Source organism: Aquila chrysaetos, chromosome 7 (assembly GCF_900496995.4).
Source record: "Aquila chrysaetos chrysaetos chromosome 7, bAquChr1.4, whole genome shotgun sequence".
In the NCBI taxonomy this organism is placed as follows: Eukaryota; Metazoa; Chordata; class Aves; order Accipitriformes; family Accipitridae; genus Aquila; species Aquila chrysaetos.
The window spans coordinates 23,675,048-23,692,379 of record NC_044010.1 but is presented as its reverse complement, the minus strand read 5'-3'; the positions used below and the strand labels follow the sequence as shown (position 1 = coordinate 23,692,379).

At 35.4% G+C, this 17,332-nt stretch overlaps 1 long non-coding RNA gene across 4 annotated transcripts in view; it reads right to left on the bottom strand.

Annotated features, from left to right (window-relative positions):
• Window positions 1-17,332, bottom strand: part of LOC115343879 — a 129,068-nt gene that overhangs the window by 51,015 nt on the left and 60,721 nt on the right. For all 4 annotated transcript variants that reach the window (XR_003924312.2, XR_003924313.2, XR_003924314.2 and 1 more), the window contains exon 3: window positions 15,029-15,082. This is a non-coding gene — a long non-coding RNA (uncharacterized LOC115343879). The remainder of the gene's footprint in view (window positions 1-15,028; window positions 15,083-17,332) is intronic.

Sequence of the window (17,332 nt, the reverse complement as noted above, 5' to 3'; positions counted from 1 at the left end):
AAGAACATTTTCTTAGAAAATCCTGAATAGCTACATAGAAGATAAATACCAATCATTATGTGTACATATTCAATAAATGAATTCAGCAATGTACAGATTTAGTAATGATAAATGAATTCATATGATTTGTGACTTCACAGATCATTGAATTTCACGATATTACATATATCTGCTGCCCCACTGTGAATTTCATGTTAACATCAAATTGTTTTCTTGATGGGGAGACAGGAGCTGCACCACAGCAAATATTACCATAGTGTAGCTGAAAACACACTTGAGCTTAAGAGGTGGTTCTGGTTGACACTTGACAGCCAAAGCTGCAGACTTGGACCAAGGGTGACATATTATAAATAAGCACAGAATGGTTATTGAAGAACCTGAAATATGCTGAACCATTAAACAAAAGCAGATACCATAGTCTGTTAGTTACTGGTTTGAAATTTTCAATACTGAATGCCTGAACAGCACAGAGGAGATTTCAGAGGACCAACAAGGGTCATGTACCTAGAAGGTGTTTTTATCTTTCCTAGTAATAAGCAGAAGACCTTTATTTCTTATTTCAAATTGTGACAAGAGTACTTCAGTCCTGTTTCAACATCTTCATGGAATTCTGAACTGCTAGTAAATGTTTACATAGGCTGTATGGACTTAAGGACATTAAAGGGATTTTACTTTAAATTTGTATAGTGCCTAGTTCTTTGTGATCAAAGACAAGAATTTGCATTTTTTTTATTACAGCAACAACATGTAAAGCAACCTTTGAACAAGAGTGATTCAATATGAATATGATGCTTTTTGATCAGTCCTGGCTTAATAACTAAGAGGCATTAATTGTTCCAGTGGCTTAGAGATAGAGCATCTACAGAAATGTGCACAGTCTAAGTGGAGGGAACTGTCTGCTGTGCTTTCCAGAAAGGCTTGGTTGTTGAAGAGGGTCAGTTTATAACACTGTTGCAAGACATTCGTAACAAGGTACAGTCAAAGGGTAGGCAGCTTCAGGGTACATAAAGGGATGCTTCTGAAGATATTCCTTTGCTCTCTTTTTTATATTTCTCCAACTGTAACAGGAAATTAAAGGTTACTAATCATTTAATCTACAAATACATTACTTTCAAGTTGTTAACAGATGGTTCATTCAGTACAACTTCAGTGGACTATATTTGATTACCTATCTGCTTCCTGAAAAGGTATTTTTCTAAAACACTATGGTAACCGATGCTTGCAGAGCATGAAACCAAGCAACCAGATTTCTGGAATGCATTTTTGGATAGCTTTTATCGAGCAGGAGAGAAGCAGAATGCAACATGTAGAAAGCAGTCCCCTTAGTTAAAATGCAGTTAAGTTCTGCAAACAGAATATAGTTCTGTCCTCAAAGGATTAAAAACAGCCATGGGACTGTGAATTTAGGAGAAATAAACTTTCACAAGGAATGCCAATGTCCTATATGAATGTGAACAATATATACTTGATAGAATGTAATGTGCACAAAGCATGCAGTACCCATGTCCTTAATCCAGTATGTTCAGTGATGAACCTTTTATTTCCATGCTCTGGGAGAGGAATGGACCTGTGTAACATCTCTAGGCTTTTATCATGCAAACTCTTACACTTGTATTCCTCTTTACTGCAATTAGCTTTCTCACTGAAATTAGAGGAACCATCCATAACAATACAAGCAAGCATGCAGAACTTTGTTGAGTATGGGATCCTTGAAAACAAAGCCACCCATAGCAGATGCTGGTTTTAATTATGTAAACATAAAAAAACCTAGTGCAGTAAAACTATACTTTATTGAGGTCTTTTGAGATGATCTAAACAGTAACATATAACATTAAGCTGAACCAAAACATCCATCAATATGTCATCATCCACCTCAGATCATTATCTTATGCTGGTATCTGCTCACAACTTGTAGCAGTTTCAAATAAATAGCCAAGTGGCTCTTCCCATATATATGTGGGGGATCTCCTAATAAATTACCTCCCTATCTACCTGGCAAAAAGTTGCTTTTGCCTACTCATTTCCCTGAACTTCCTCCCCATTTGTCCACTTTCATCTGTCTTCAACAGTATCAACAATCTTTCTTGTTCAGGACATACATGGATGTCTGTATGCCTAAAGAAGAGACTGGGATGCCCCAACAATCTAAATAAATAAGCATAAGTACTGCTTTGCTCTCAAAAGAGCAAATGTGGCAACATATTAGAAGTACCTAATAATGAAAAAGAAAATGAATATAGTATTTGTATACATTGTCAGTTATAATGTAAATCCTAATTACTGAGTGTTTGTAAACCAAATACATCATAGGAAATAACATTTTTGCCAAACAAGACTTTCTAGCACAGCACTATTTCATTCAAACCTCCTTTTGTAATTTTCGTTCTGAAAACTATTTTTCTGTGGGAGAAAAATTACTCATCTCAAACTCATTTATAATAAACTATTTAATTTCTTTATTTTGGCAGCTCCTCCCAAAGAGTCTGTACTTTTTGCATCAACATGGTTTACTTCTGATATTAAGGAGTTACTTACCAACAGTAACTCCTGCTCTACAGGTGTATGGCCCACCCTCAGCTACTCTGTAGATACTATATTGTGTGTGTATGCATAGACAGATACATAGTCAAAGAACCCTTGTGAAAATATTGCTTGGCAGTGAAATGCATGTATTACTCTCTTGAGTACAGTGTATGACAGAGTAAATGCTTCACCTCTCTCACACCCTTTCTCTCTCTCATGAAGCCCTCCTTGGAATTAGATTCTGGAGCAGAGGACATAGGATAGACTAGTGGGTGTTATAAAAAATTAGAGTTATTTAGCTGATAAGTAATCCCTTTTTTTCTGCTTGTGGCATCATCCCCACAGTACTATAAGAAACCACTACTGACAGAATACGCACTTCTGGAGGGGAAGGATGATTGATAAGGTGCTGCAAATTTTGATAAGGTGCTGCAAATTAAGAGCTCTGCTCTCAAGAAAGCAGATTCTGCTGCTGATGTCAAGTTGTGCAATGCAAATCATAAAGTTTGCAAAAATGTTTAGGCAGCAACCATACAAGTTTCAGGTAAGGTCATACTGTGAGTTCCTGGAGGTACTATTCACATATGATGCTTAATAACAGAGGCATCTGCTTGTTGATAATATACCAGGGTATGAATACCTTGTCCACCAATAGTCTGAGTCAAGATGGACCATTGATATTTTTCCCCTAAAAGTTACAAATTGCTTATTTGAATGGCTAAATATCTCATGTCAATCAAAGCAGTAAATAATGCCTATTACAACTGGGAAAATACTTAGATTTGCCTTTCCAGGATTTGTGAAAACAAGATTATTTGGCATAAACTGATTTAGGTAAAAATCCAGCACAATTTTTATATGATATCTGGGTCCAAATTCAAGCCCTGCATTGTTTTCTGAATTAAAGTATTTAGTAGGATGAACACTGGGATTTCAAATGCTGTGCTCTTTATGGTTAAAGAAAAAGTTGCAAAATGAAACACCCATTTGCTATTTGACATAGCTCAGAACTGTGTAATGGCCATGAGAAAGACAGTTGCGACATTTACAAAATAACCTATGACACGAAGCAAAAACAGTGCAAGGAGATCCTGTTCTCAACATGCTTCAGACCCATTTTTGCAGATAACAGAATTGCAAGTACTTAGACATGGATTAAAATTAAATGATCAAGAATTTTGAAGTCTGATATTGATGAAGAATTATACATTTAATTAGTTGGGCATTTCTTTAACACATACTGTGCACAGGTATTTAAAATAGGTATGTATTTTTAAAGATTTTCTTCAGAAACTCTTTTGTTTGTTTAAGCAATTACCTTAAAAACAGAATTTTCTTGGCACTTCCTGCAGAAACTGACACAAAAATACATCAGAATTGCAGAGGTTTTTGAAATATCATAAAGTTCCTTTTATATTTGATAGAAAGAATCCCTTTAATTGTTCTTTGATTTTTTTTACTCCATAGACTTCTAGCTTGTGTTTGATTATTTTGAGAGGCCTCTCAGCCCCTGACTATTTATATATTTTCAGCTTCTTGCTTTTTCTGTGTACTGAACACAGTTTTATTTTTCAGCTTGATTGCATTTGCCTATTCTCCCTTTAATACTCACTTTGATTATATTCTGAATGCAGGTTTTCTAGGTATCTCCCCAACATCACTTAGAACACAAGGTCACATGTTGCCCAGGTACCAGCTATCCTTGTTGGGCACAGCAGCATTTACCAAAGGGAGGGTTCTTTAAAACTCCTTCTGCCCTGGGAATAATCTCACAGAAGAGCTATAAAGACACTATATTTTGGAAACTTTGTTCATTTCCAAATTAAATATTGGATTGATTAAAATCCAATAGTAAAAAATTCTGGCCTTTTTTATAATTTGTTACACCTTTTAACAGACTGTCAGACATTTCTGAACTACTCTTGAAACAGATATCAACCTTCATGGATCAAATGGCAACCCCTCACTAGCCTTAACTTCCAAAAGTCTTTGCAGTGTCAGCCAAGACATATAAATGTATTCTCTTTCACCTAATCAGATACCATTTTCATCATTACTGCTCTCTCATCCTCTTTTATTTAACATTTCCACATGCAGAATTTGTTAACATTTAAGCAAGTTTTCACAGCTTCCCTATTTCTCCTTCCCCAAATCTACAGGAATCATCACACAATGGCAGAGTGCTAAGCAACAGATGCTAATCCCATAGTTTAATGCACCACCAGAAAGTAATTAGATATTATGATGATAAGAGCAGTATAATAACCTATATGGAATAAAGTATTTTCATTGTTCATTTTTATCTTCTCTCCTGATTTGGATTTCTGTGCTTTGAGGGAACTTATTTCCCAGGAGTATGTCTATAATGTAGTATTTAAATGACACCATGGTTAACATGAATTCTTTTACTCTGTATAATCAAGTTTATTATACTGATAATATTATACAACTTTTAGGTATATTTAATTGCCATTCAAATACTTAATCACACAGATAGCTACTGTTTATTTTAATATAAGGTTTAATTAATCTCCTTGTTACTGCTAAAATGCTGTGTGCGAAAAAAATTACTCTATAATCCATGTCATCTGCATTTCATAATTTCTCATCACCAAAATGTTTTATTTAGATTAGACCCATCCACTTGCTCTTTCTTACTTCAGTTTGCCTTTTCCTGTTGGACTATAATCTAATCTAAACACTTTCTTACTCCTTTTCACTGTTCTCTCTTCAAAATGTCAATTGTACTTAATTGTAAAGATTTCTATCAATTTTTAACCTCTCCTGCTATCAGCCTCTAAAGATTCCTACTTTGTAACTGGAGTACAGACATGGAAACCTCAGCAGATGTATAATAAAAAACATGTGCATCTTGCTGAATCAAGATATCAGATAATAAAGTTTGATCGTAAGTAATAATCTTTTATCTATATCCTACATGTATATTTCTATTTTTTTTTTTACATAAATGTAATAATCTTATATAACTATTTTATATTTGTAAAAGAATGATTTTATTTGGTTTTATTCAGAATTGTGCTTTTCCCAGTGTAGTTTGGGGGCGGAAGGGTTGTGTTGGTTTTTTTTTTTTTGCTAGAGGAATGAGCAGGATTATGAGCAGTACATTTGAAACAAATTTGGATGGAGAAACATTAGAAAATGTAATGCTCCATAAAATATAGTTTGATCAGTTTAGAGATAAAATTCAATCATTTCAAGTGCATGAAAGGATATTAATGCTGCTTAAACTGCAAATGTTAACTTACCTAACTAAGATGTTGCTAATGATATTTTCATAATGTTGCCATTACAACTACATGCATTACAAGTATAGGCTTATAGCCAAGCCTATTCGTTAATTTATTAAGTCTTCAAGTAACACTTCTGACCTCCACTGCCGGCAGATTTACTAACCTGATACTTTTTGTCAATTGTTTTTAAACTAGAATTATTTTTGTATGATTTTTTTAAATGAATGCACATGAATTGTAGCCTAGAATGACAGTTTCTGTACATGTGAATAGAATATGAAGAATAATACACAGTACTTCACAATAAAACAAATCTAAACTCTTAATTTATACTTATGAAAATAATGGGACTACTCATATAAATAAGTACCTTCACTGGTAAAATTCAGAGGTGGTGCTCAGGCCTTGTGAAGAAGGATGGCAGGAGAGGAGGGAACTGTTTGCTGAAGCACGTTAAACATACGGCTCTTCATGTGCCTCTCTTATCCTTTGCAGCTAAGAGATGCTTATAGAGGTCATGACTTTCCTGTTACTACTCACCAAAAAGGCAAGGCCAGTATTATAACAGGAGCAGGTTTTCAAATCTTCGGTAAGACTTGGAAAAAAAATAACTAGCTGCTTCCCTATAACAAAATCTCCAAGCCTCTGCACCATCTAACCAACAGTAAGAAGAAACCAACCTGCCAAAGGCTTTCTTCAAAAAAGGGTTTTTTCAGTCATTTTTTCACATGGGGGGAAAAGAAATCATAGTACAAAAGGGCACAGGTACAATGGTATTAATAGACAGCTATGATCAGAAAAATAAAATATTGACTTTCAAATGTTACCAAGATTCAAGAGCTGTGACTGTTTATAGACTTTGGCAATTCATCTGCTTGCTTAGTTGTCAAGTGCAGAATTCTGGCATTTAAATCCAGGTGTTAAGAAATGAAAATGTTCACAAAGATGAACAGAAAGTATGCATTTCTGTGAGACAGGCAGGGGTGGGGAGTAGGAGGGTATGGCCTAACTATGCTTGACAATTTTTTAAAATTACCGTGGCTACTTTTTTTCAATATGAAACAGCAGAGCTGAAGTTTTAAAGATGCATTGCAAGTGATTATGAGAGTATGAACTAACTCGCTGATAAAATTCCAGGGAGAAAGAAATCTACCTTTCTTGTTTAACAGTGCTATTAAAATGGTGGTTTAGGTGACTTGTGAGCTAAATATCACCACCATCAAACCCTGAGCACCTAGAATCACTACCTCCTTTCTAAAGTGAGTGACACTATCATGTGCTTATATGCGACATATCATAAGCCTGAAGTGGGAGTGCAAGTAGGACTCCATATAAGCCATTAAGCCTTTTTTGTATATACTGCTTAGTGGCAAAACATAGTAATGCTGTATGCTAGAAACAGCAAAAGCAATTCAGAATCTGCCCCACAGGAATAAATACTTATTAAAAATATGTCTTTTTGGTACAGTTTGAAATGTATAATCTGTTTTAAAAATGTTGAGCACAATATAAATGCAGATTGTGCAAGGTTCTACTAACCAAAAAGCCTAGTCACAGCGTTATGACAGCTTTATGACATCTAACCATCATAGCAAGTGAAAACATGGAAGAGATGGCAGGTGGGAAGAAGTACTTGATATTCAAAGGAAAATATTAATGGATGTGTCTAAAATATAACTACCTTTTAACATGTCATGCTTAGGAATATTTGCCTAATATTATCCTTTAAATTGCAGTGTGTACATATTAATTTTACACTGTCACTCCCAAGAAGTCTGGCATCTGTACATTAAACAGGCCCAATCTAGCACACTTGCATCTCTCTATCACAGACATTCAAGAGCCTTAGTTGAGGAAGTGTCTCAAAAGCAAGACAACCCAGATAGACATGAAGAAACATCAGTTTATGGAGAAAAAACTGAAAGTCCCCAATCAATTATGTCCTAGGAAACTGTGTCCTGCAATGTTTGGGACAACAAGGGATGCTTGTTGGGATGCTCCAAGGCACCCTCCATCCTTTCTCCACACATTCTTTCTTAAGTTATTCTTCTTCCTCTGGATAATGCCTGTTATATATGTACTAGAAGTCCATACATAAATACATACATACTACGAGTCCACGAACAACCTGCAGAAGAGCTGAGAAAGGCGTACAGAACAATTTAGAAATAGCACTGAGAAGTTTAAAAACCAACAAAAAAACCTCAGTGATGAAGAATTATGAAGCAAAGCATATGCTCTGTATATGTCTTAGTCCTTGGTGTTATATACTTCCTAGTGTGTTTTTTACTTCTTCCATTCTGCACTCCCTACTTTTCCCTAAGAAGTATATCATTAGATACATGTGAAATGTTGGCTGTAATTTTTTTCTGTTTTAAAAAGATTATGCTTCTTAGTCGGTGGAAATAGACCAAAAAACCCACAAAGCTATAAGTATCTGGTCTTGTTATCAATGTGAACAAAGTCTTTTGTATGAGATGGTGGCATTTTGGAATTTAGTTTGATGCCCTGGAAAAGCAGGAATTGCACCACAGATCCTGTGAGCCCAGGCTGACAAATACGTGATGTTTTTCTTGTGCTACATGAGACACCATTAAAGGCAACAACACCTTGCAACAGTTAAGGTTTCTATTCTGTTTACTCTTAAAAGCATAAAGAAAACATTACAATCACTGAGTCTCAAGGAGGCTAAGACATACCTATGAGTACCCATTCAGGCACCATCATTTTCTAGCAGACCCCTGCCACATTCAGTCTTCAGCGGGATACATGGGGAACAGATTTAGACCTGTAAATCTGCCATTTCCTAGCTTTCAGATGTTTCACTTTGTAACATAAGTAACTTCCTTAGAACATAATTTCTTTACAGTGTAGTTTCTATTCAAGAAGAATTAGATGTGCTTGCTAAAAAGCTTTTTCTTTTGTTTTGTTTTAAAACATTGTGAGTTAATAGGATACAAAATTTTAGAACATATTACTGTCTTAAAACAGAATTGGCACACAAAACTCTAGAATTTAACTTCTTTAATTTATTATAGCTGCTGGTATTTCTAGCAGGGCAGTTGTAAAAAAGGTTGGAAGATATTTTAACTCATTTTTAGCAAACCTTTCCTCCTCATTCTTCCCGATTATTTGCTTAGTTGCATTCCAGTAGATCAGAAAACAAAGTTGTCAATAGTGTGTAAAAACTATCCCCTGAGAGGGTTTGAAAAATGAAACTGTGGAGAAATCACAAGACAATTGTAGAACAGCTGTTCATTTTTGCTATATATTAGGAAAATTAAGCAAATAACTTCAGACAGAAAAGATGCAGTAATAAAAATAGCTTCCTGAAGATACCAGTTCAAACTATGAAATAATAATTCTGGTATATTTAGATGAAACTTCCCTTCAATGTTCCAGGAAAAACTACTTAAAACTAAGCCTTTGGACATATGACAGTTTTTAAGATACTGTAAAACATGAAGCAAGTTAGTATCTCATCCAGTTATTCATTTTGAGAAAATGCCAAAGCCACAATCGTTGTAGTTCTACTGTTCCAAGTTGAGGCTTGTACTTCACAGCTCCTGTAACTTCTGACATACTACTGTCTGGAGGTATTTGAGAAAAAAATATTTTACATATGCTATCCTATTCTTACATGTCTGACCAATTTTTAAAATTTGAAGCTTTACAGAATCAAACTGGTGAGATGTTTCTTCTGAAATACTCACATAGTCTACTTCATATGACCAATAATTTATGTTTCATTTGACATTTCCTTATGGAAACAAGAAAATATAGAATGAAGAACAAAGATATAATAGGCAATTGCCTTAAATACTTGCCTTAAAATGGTTTAAATTTAGAATAATTAGGTATGAAACTATTTTTTCAGGCTTCCTTCTCCTTGTAGTAACAACTGTAAGAATATTGCATAAATTATGAGATTTAAGGAAAAAAATAACCTTAGTTCTTACTTTTGAGTCTTGGATATTATTGCTTTCATAAACACTGTTAGAAATACCCAGGAGTCTGAAGTTAGAACAAATCTTTGAAAATGTCCTCTGTAACTACTAAAGCTACAAAGTTAAAGAGAGCGTGAAAGGAGGAGTTCTTTCATAGTAATATCCAACAGCTGAAGCATTAACAAAATTAGCAAACTTTGCAAGATGGATGGCAGGAGAAAAGAGTTGCCAAGTTTGCTGAGAGCCTGACCCTGCAAGTGGCCCTCTGTGCTTTTACGAAGATCTGTCAAAATCTGTCTTGTCTGAAAACAAGGGCTTTCTCTGTCTGGATGTAGCTCCAAGATGGAGCCTATATATGTATATGCTAACAACTTAGTATGTGAGCTTTGCACAAAGAGTACTAAAAATATTTTAATTGGTTAGTTAGCTTGAGGCTCTGCATGGTTAGACTTTCTTAGGTCTACAGACACAGCACAAAAAGAGACACTGTGTATTCCACACACACTAGAACCTATTGTTCCAAGGCTTGTATTTAATTTCAAAAGATCACAAAAAATCTTGTTTTCCTTTAAGAAAGACAAAGAGAATGTTTAGTGGCAGAGCTACTTGAAGGGAGACAGGGTTTTGGATGCTGGCTTCCTGAATATACACAGTTGGCCAGGACCACAGTCCCAATCCGCTAATGAAGGCTGGATTTCCCTTCTCTAATCAGCTCTATCGATGACTGTAGCATACACTGCTTTTATTCTTCAGGGGCAGCTCCTCTCCCTACCCAGGTGAGATCTGCATAGGAAGGGCTTGATCCACCATTACTAAAGTTGTGTTTTAACTGTGTGGGCACAGCATCTGACCCAGCATGCATAAAATGTGTGATCTAAGTGAGGGAGAATTTCTGATTATAACCGCCTGCTGGGAAAAGGCAGATACATGTGCTATCACCCTGAAGAAAGTCAGTCCAGAGTAACAAAAACCTTGGAGAGATTTGCCATCCAAGTCACCCACAGGATTTAGCATAGGTGGCCAGTAGCTATTACTGCATAAGAAGGGAAAATGGGAGTGAATATTAGTTAAATAAAAATATCACAAATGAAAATTTATAGACAAAGTTAACAGGAGTTCTGAGGGCTTCCGTTACTGGCATAAACTGAAAAAAAAATACCCTTTTAGCAAACCTAAATGCCATGTTAGTTACAGTGAGATCCACAAGCAATCTTTTTATTATTACTTGTAGTAAACTCCTTTATATTCTTGCACACCCAAGCTGAAAAAGAAACAACCCTTGTAACAAATGGCTTCATTGAAAGCCTCTCTCAAAATGTACACATTCATATATTTTTGTCATCGATTAAAACAAAGGGACCAGAAGAGCAATTATATACTGCTGGGCATTATGAGAAATATCTCTGAATTAAATTATTTTCAATAGTGAAAATTATTAACACATGAATGAAATTACATTATTTTAATAACAATAGTGCCTTTTAAAGGACATTTTGCACTCACCCAGAGATACATGGAATTCTGAGTATGGATGCATGCAAACCCCAACACTTAGTCGAGAATCCGCTTTTGTTTTTCTTCTGGTTGTTAATTATTCAGGGACAAACTGAAACAATTTCATCTGTATTGATTCCGTACGAAACTCACCCCTGTGCACAGAAACCAGCACAGAGTTTTATGACACACAAGACTTTAAAATAACAACAATATAGAAACTGCCACATGGGATGAAGCTGATGGCCAGTACGTCCAGTACTGGGTCTCCGAGAGAGGCAGGGCCAGGTGTTTCAGAGGAGGTTTAAGTGAAACACAATTAATAGACAGTCATTGGTTTATGTTATTCTAGCTTGTATACCTTTTGGTTTATAGTTGGTTTGTGAACAGATCTCTGTATGTATCTGAAACCTGAGCAGAGTGTGACTAGCTGAATCCCATGGTTTTGTTCAAGCATAACACTGGCAACCAGATTTCCGTGTGAAAACTGTGAATCCAATTTTCACTCCCAATGGCTGTTCCTTATAATGTGCTCTGTGTCTGCCAGTAACTTGATGTGCTAGAATAGTCCTAACTTGCTAAAATTTCTGAACATTTCAAAGAGGCTCAAGCACTGTTTGAGTACAAAAAACTTCTGAATGAATTTTCATGCCAGTTACCAGAGCTCTTCTGGCATATACTTTTAGGAGTTTTTTTCCTCCAAAATGGCTATTTAGAGGTTTCAATATTTCATATGCACCCCAAATTCACTCCTTGTAATGAAAATATAACATGCCACTCATAGCTCAAAAGTGCATGAAATGTAGATTAAAAATGAAAGAATTAAAAATTATCATTTTCATGTTACATTTTCTACACCCATATAGAAAATCTGGTCCACAATCTGTGTAATGTACAAAAATTGTATACTAATAATACACCCATACTTTTAGCAGGCTTTCAATGCCTCTGAGAACACCAATAGGCTTGCAAACTTTAAAATACAGCTTTTTGTCAGGGAGCTAATTATTGTAAGAATTGTTGCTGACCATATCTACAGAAAATTCCATTATTGCACAGTATTGCAATAGTAACCCAATGCCTCAGTCACTAGGCAATCATTCAGGCTTACAGCATCCTACCCCGCAAATACCAACAGAATAGGGGGCTCATCAAAAACATGAATAATCTTGAAAATACTTTGATTCATATTTTAAGTCAATAGAGAGATGTGAAAGGTGACAAAGCAGCTTTCATTTCATTACCAGTAGAAAAGATCAGCACCATCCTCCATCTGGAGCTGATCATCACCTGTATTCAGCCAAACCCCTTACCTCATCACAGACTTGTTCATAAGCCAGGATCCAATTAATTAATGGAAACGTGCAGAATACATACAAAGACATATTATGTCCAGGGAGCAGAAGTATCTACTGTAGCTCATTTTTCCTACTTCGTGAAGGCTACAATCATCACCATTAAGGACTAAAAAGCCAAGAAATGAAGCCAGTAGGGAGACCAAACAGTTTGTAACTATGAAACTTCTTTGAGTGGTCTAATCTCTGCCTTTGCACTGGTTTTCTTTAAAAATGTCATTGACTGACAGACATATTTTATCCAGAAACATAGAATAGGCAATCTTTGGGAGTGGGAGGATATGGAAGGTATAGGGAAGAGGTGGGAGAAAATAGTTTATTCACTAAAAATGCAGTTTAGATGATCTGGATGAATTTTACTTCATTCTTTTAATAAACTAAATGTATTTGTTCTGTTAAAGATACGTTTGGAGAATTCTTCCTGAATGGTATTGATTTTTGTTTCAGAAAAATGATTAATGATACTTAAAGAAGAAAAGACTGTTAAAAAATGAAATTAAATTTGTTATTTGGCTCACAACGATTTCTTTTCTCAGATTTCTCATATTGATGAATTGACCAATTTTTATTCCAACTCAGTCTAAGCATTACGATTTCATTACAATTTATATATGAAAGGCAAATGACATGACAAGCTGTTCAGCAGACACCTTGATGTTAGAAGAAGAATAATAGAGATTGTCAACAGCTATCTTTTGGCTAGAGCTGTTAAAATTATAGTGTTAGCAGATATATTTATTGTTGATAATTACATCTTGCAATATTTTGAACAAAATACCTTAAAAAAACTTTCAAGCCTGAGTAATGAACCTTGGAGGAATGACTAATCTGGGCATGTCAAAGATCCAGAAGAAGAGGGCCCATAATTGAAGGAGGAAAAGGAAAAAAAAAAAAAAAAAAAAAAAAAAAAGGCAAATTTTGTTCCTTAATCATCTGTCCCTTGTCACTAATCTTTTAATATTAAATGCTTTTGAAAAGTCCTCAGGATGAATATTTGAAATCACTAGGTGTTTTTTAATCCAAGATTTCCCTCCCTGCTTGCAAGACTGATTGCAGACTAAATTGCAAACAAAATCCTGGAGTATCAAACTAGGGGAAAACAAAAGACAGCACTAGCTGAAGTCTACATCTGTTTTTTAAAGGAAATAAAGGTATTAAGAATAGTGGGTTTAAAATTAATTTTCAGGAGAAGATCCAAAGGGAATAAATTTCTCCTTGGTGAACTGAGATTGAGAAAGCTTTCTAGGTGTTGGCAGCACCACATGAAAACCTAATGATAAGAAGTTAGAAGGATAAGAAGATGATAAGAGACCACCTCATCTAAAATCAAGGTGAGGTTAACTGTACTGATAAAATGTAAGAGCTATGGAACATTTCAACATGAAACAAGAGAAAGACTTACATAGGAACACCATGTTCTTATTTACTGTTTTGTCTGTAATTTGTGATTTTAACCAGGGCTAACATGAGTCTATTGAAAAGCACAGGAACTTTACATCTAAGGCAAACCATATCTGTATACTGTGAACAAAATATTCCATACAAAATAGTATCTTTAATTAATTTTGTCTACCCTTTTCTCTCCCAACAAGGTATCACATCACTCTCTAAGAAGCATCAAAAAATGATCAAATTGGGTGTAGGCAACATTAAAGCTGTACTGCATTCAAATTATATTGCCCAACTCCCTCACTAAAACCCTTAACAATAAAAGAGATGACCAAAAAAATTGTTAAAGAGATGGCCAAAAAAGCGTTTTCTGCAAACTGTACCTACAGCATACAACAACAGGCAATCAAACTGGAATTCCACAAGTAAAGCATACAAGCCAGCCTACCAACCCATGCACAGTAAGATTGTAAATTAGTTCTTCACCTTCAATTTTTGGTACCCAGCAAACAAGATCATTAACTACAATTTCATTCATTTTGTAATTGTATTTTATTAATTTCAGATCTACAGAAATGGTGTTTATAAATTTCCAAAGCCATCTCCACTTCCCAACAGCCACTCTAGTGTTGCCGTGCCATTCCTGTGGTGTTAAAACACCATCTCTGGAGTTCTCATCAGACACTCCTGTTTGCAATGCTGATATCCTGGTAGGTAGAGAGAGACTGATAGCACCCAGCAAAAAAAAGCTCAACGAGTAAGGCTTTGAAAAAACAGAAATACCAACGCAAAGCATGGGGAAACTAGAACAACAAGAGAAAAGAAGGCAGAGAAAGAATAAAATTAAGCACATCTGGAAAATAAACTCCCTTTCTAATTGAAAATTATAGCACTCTGGAAATTTCAACAGATTTTTTAAATTAGAAACTGACAACAGCATTTTGAACATATTTATAATAGATTTTGTGAATTTTCTCCAACAACACAGAACACCAATCTCTCAGAATTAGTTGCCTAATGCCTAGAAAACATTTTTTATGAAAAAAATGTGACTATGCATATTGCTTACCCAGTCAGTTAAACAAAATTCACTGGCCTGAGCAGAGTGCATTGTAAAAGAAATCTGTAAAAGAAAAATAAAATGTTTGATTATAATCTATTTCTCTCTTTCATATTTTTGATGACAAATTAGTAATGAGTGGTTACTATTATATAGAAATCGCAAGCAGCAAAATCATACTAAACAAAATCTTCTTAAAATCTGTTAGGTCACTGTTTTCCCCAAAGAGTCCCGCCTGTGTGGCAGGATTACATTTACAAACAATAGTATTAAAACCAACAGACATACTATGCCGTGCTATTCAAAAAGGATTAAAGGTATCTGTTATGTAACTGGTATCAACTTTTGTGTCTTTTTATTCAAATACAGATGTATAGCTGTCCTTATTTCCTAAAGGATAGTCAGATTTATAATATGACCATCTGGTTAAAAAAAAGCATGTATTTCTCATTAAATGTTCTTCAGGGCACTTGAATATACAGAGTTCATTTACTTTCTGTACCACTCACATAAACACAGTATGAAAAGAACATTATTAAGACTGTAATGTGATTAATATAAATATCAGAAAGTGACATGTTAGCCTGCCCATGCAACTTTTATTTCGTCAATGAGTGGAATATGCTACAGTTGCTAATTTCTTCGTCACATAGTATTCTTCCATGGGAAATCCTCTTCATTCCTTGTACAAACAGACATTCAAAAAGTTCAAGCACTGATATTTTGTGTTAATTTCATTGCTTAAGGTGTGGAGTGGAGAGAGACATTCATGGAGTAGCATTCAAATCCTGATAGAAAAACCACAATATCTTGCTATGGCCCATACATTCTAATCATGATCACTTTGACTGTGTTGCAAACGCTGTGCAACTCAAGTACAGCAAATTCTTTTGGAGGAATAACATTGTCTCAGATGAGTTCCTTGGTGCTAAGACATCAAGCTGAAAAGCAAATACTTAATTTGGGTCACAGAGGCTCAGTTTTTTTCAGAGGACTCAGCATTACACAGCACTTTATACACTGAAGGTACTGCTCACAGCAATTTCAGTTGGAGACAAAAATACCAAGCATGTTGCAAATTAGGTGACAAACCGAGGTTACAGAAATGGGGAACACGCAATTGCTGACTATCACTAAAAACTTGATGCAATGCACTTCACACCTTGATGTGTGAACTCTGTGGTAAATCAGAGAACTAAATTTTATTCTTCAGGGCTTTAATCAACTTTGTCATGAGACTTTTTTTTCTTGTCCTGAGATGGTCTCAGTCACCAGATACTTTCCACTTTCTGTTTCTGAACAAGACTCTTCCTTACTACAAACCAAATTCACCCTCAGAGATGGCCCATCTGCTCACTGTCTACTGAGTAGAGTAAGAAAAAGAAGTGTGTTACCAAGTAAGGAAAGATTCCGACAGCACATTTGCAGAGGGTGGTTACCTCAAGCTGCACAAGCCATGCTAGTACTGTTTGACTTTACCTCTTTACCACTTCAATAATGTTATAACACAGGTTTTCTTGATAAGTAAATGTCTATTCAGGGTGTTGGAAATGCATAAAATCTTCAGAAATTCTGTTACTAAGCATGATAGCTGCCAGCCACAACCACCAACTCCAGTGCTGGAACACGTAGATGGTCCTCCTTGAGGTCAGGGAGTAACTGAGAGCATACCATCCTTTCTGCAAACTGGTATGACAGAAGGGTCATTTGGTAGTGTTTCACTAAATACTTGTTGACACAAAGAAACTGACTAAAGAAACAAAATTTCAATCCTGGAATCTAGAAATGAAGTCTCATAATGGGAAGTGTCATACGATGTCAACAAAAGACTTTTGAAAAAGACTATGGTAGCACAGAAAGACAGTTCTATCACCTCTCTTCTATTCACCTGAGACAGCAGTTTCTGGCATATGGAACATCATTCCATATATGAGTATTGGCCACCGTACCTTGCATTTTTCACTAAAAGGGAAGCCAGTGACCATGATGCTGAGAATTTTGGAATGGACCAATAAACAGCAACGAGGAAGGGTACAGACAAACTGCAAACCCTGTCAGATCAGCCCAATTATCAGCAAACCCTGGAGTGTATGCTGCTAATAAAATACAGTTTCTTCTTGGTTACTTTAGCATCCTTCTGATGTAGCCAGACTAGTTTATCTTAATTTAAAAACTGGGATTTGGGTTAAGCAACTTTGAACAGAAAGGGTCATATCCTCACCATTTCCTTAGTCACTTGCCTGTTTGTGACTTGAGAACCTCTATCTCGTTTCAGAAAGATTTATCATGGGACTTATCTTCCGAATTCAAACT